Source organism: Carassius auratus, chromosome 43 (genome assembly GCF_003368295.1).
Source record: "Carassius auratus strain Wakin chromosome 43, ASM336829v1, whole genome shotgun sequence".
Lineage (NCBI taxonomy): Eukaryota > Metazoa > Chordata > Actinopteri > Cypriniformes > Cyprinidae > Carassius > Carassius auratus.
Window position 1 is genome coordinate 14865416 of NC_039285.1, and position 2396 is coordinate 14867811.

A 2396-nucleotide genomic window follows, 5' to 3' on the forward strand; every position below is an offset into this window, starting at 1 on the left:
TATGTATGTGGGAATATACATGTAAAGTCTGTCAATATTTGTTTGAAAGCATTGTATATGATCATGAATAACACTGAAACAGGACAAAACATACTTTTCTCTTGACTAGTTTATTGATACTTTGACATGGGCCCTTTTCACAGCAATCATGTTGCGATGTTAATAGTGTAGTAAACACAGGTGTAATTACCTGTGATTATGGACTTGTTCCATTTAGGATTTATCTGAGCCAGGGCGCTGATATTGTGCATAGTAGCTCTCTGGCATGCATGGTTGTGATACACTAAATATATTGACCTTAAAGGGATATTCCACCTCCCCTTGAGTAAAACAATTGATTTTTACCTTTCTCCCATTCATCCAGTCATTCCCTGAGTTTGGCGATGCCACATATAACTCCAGCCTAGCATAGATCATCGGATTGGATTAGACCATTAGCATCTCGCCCTCAAAGTGACTAAGATTTCAAGAATTTTTCCTATTTAAAAGTAGTTTCTTCTCTAGTTAGAACATGCAATAAAAGTAAGGGAAAATGAAATGTGATGATTTTCTAGGCTGATCTGACATGGAACTATACTCTCATTCTGGTGTAATAATCAAAGAACGTTGCTAACTTACCATGGGCGCAGTGATATCACGCAGCAAGAGACAACTTTTAAATAGGACAAATTCCGGAAATCTTAGTCACTTTGCGGGCGAGATGATAATGGTCTAATCCGATCCAATGATCTATGCTATAGGCTGGAGCTATACATGGTATCGCCAGACTAAGGGAACTGCTGGATGAACGGGAGAAAGGTAAAAATCAATTGTTTTACTTGAGGGGAGGTGGAAAATGAGCTTAATTCCCCAAATGGTAGAATATCCCTTTAATTAGTTTGATAAAATACACCTGTGTTTACAACACTATTACACTGTAACATAACTTCTGTGGGATGGGTCTATTTAAACAGTCACAACGGGGAATCAAACTGCTGACCATTCAGTCATGAGATGACTTGCTCCAACTTCTGAGTTATAACCATCCCCAATAGTATTGTTACTCTGTGATGCCCACTCCTAGGTGTGTCAGGTGGGGCCCAGTAGATTTGCCAGAGGGGGAGACCGAGGCAACATTGGAGAATATAAAGAGGGATCTGCTGAACATCTACTCAGGCATGCCATCTACTCTCTTTTTGGGTAATTTTGTTTAGAATTTAGTAATTTGTCAAGATCTGAACACTGTGTGTGTTGGGCGGCTACAAGACCAAATTGTTACTTGGGTACTAACAATACATTTGTATGTCTGTGTACACAGGGGAAGGAATGAGTGGGGCAGAGAGAGTAGAACCAATGATGGAAAAGACATGCATCATCCTGCGGAAATACCTTAACAAAGTGCCTGCTGCAGTGATGTCTGAGATTAAACAGGAATGGCCATTTCTCTTCTCTCAGAAATGCCTATTCTCACACTTAGACCTCCTGATGGACGTTGATGTCCTTCAGAAGCTACAGGAGGCAATTAGTCGAAGAGGACAGACCATCCTGGATTACTGTGCAACACTGGAAGACCCCAAGATCCGTGATGTTCTGGCCTGCTATGATCCAGACTCTGACAAGGCTGCTTGCATCCTGCTGCTCCTAATGTTGTACTTCAGAGAGTTTGATGCTTGAAGTTCATGTAAGATTTTTTATTCAAATATTTAAAATGCAAAATTAGTGATTACATTATCAACATTTACCTTGCATGATTTACTACCTCTGACCAATGAACAATATTTATCCTTTATCCTAAATCCATGCTATTGTGTGTTAACTATGTTACAGTCACGTGCCACTGCTGTGGACGTCAATACTGCAGAACTCCCCGGAACCCCCTGCTTGATCATTCAAGGTAATGTTACTTTGATCTATTACCGATATTTCTAACTCATTATTTTGTTTTCATTCTAGAAATCTAAATGACCACAATAAATAATAATAATTACATTTGTATAGCCCTTTGTATCTTAAGCAGATCCAAAGTGCTCATAACACATAATGTTTTATCTGTTCATTTCAGGTGACATGATGAAGCCCTCTGGATGGCTTATATCCATCAAGGGACATGTCGTGATGGGCCCACACCCTTTATTTTTACACGGAGTAGCACTTTCTTCAGCAGCTATTACGTATTCAACCTTGAGTATCCTACGGCTGGATCTTCGACGCTGGAGTTCATTCAAAGGTATTTTATAAAGATCACATTTAATCTTGTAATTCACATTATAGTACAGGCTTCCAACTCAATGATTGTCTTGAGGGCAAAAATGCTGACAAACGAGGTACACGAGGCTAGCCTGGTGAGACCATCCTGATCTCGCGAACTCATTCAATTTCGCTCTGCAGATCAATCTTGGTTTCTACACATGTTATGC

General features: G+C 39.8%; 1 long non-coding RNA gene across 1 annotated transcript; it reads left to right on the forward strand.

Annotated features, from left to right (window-relative positions):
- The first annotated feature begins 1551 nt into the window (after positions 1-1551).
- LOC113061783 (uncharacterized) lies at positions 1552-2192 on the forward strand. The gene is made up of 3 exons (XR_003278426.1): positions 1552-1660; positions 1807-1873; positions 2042-2192. It is a non-coding gene; the product is annotated as an uncharacterized LOC113061783 (long non-coding RNA).
- The last annotated feature ends 204 nt before the right edge of the window (positions 2193-2396 follow it).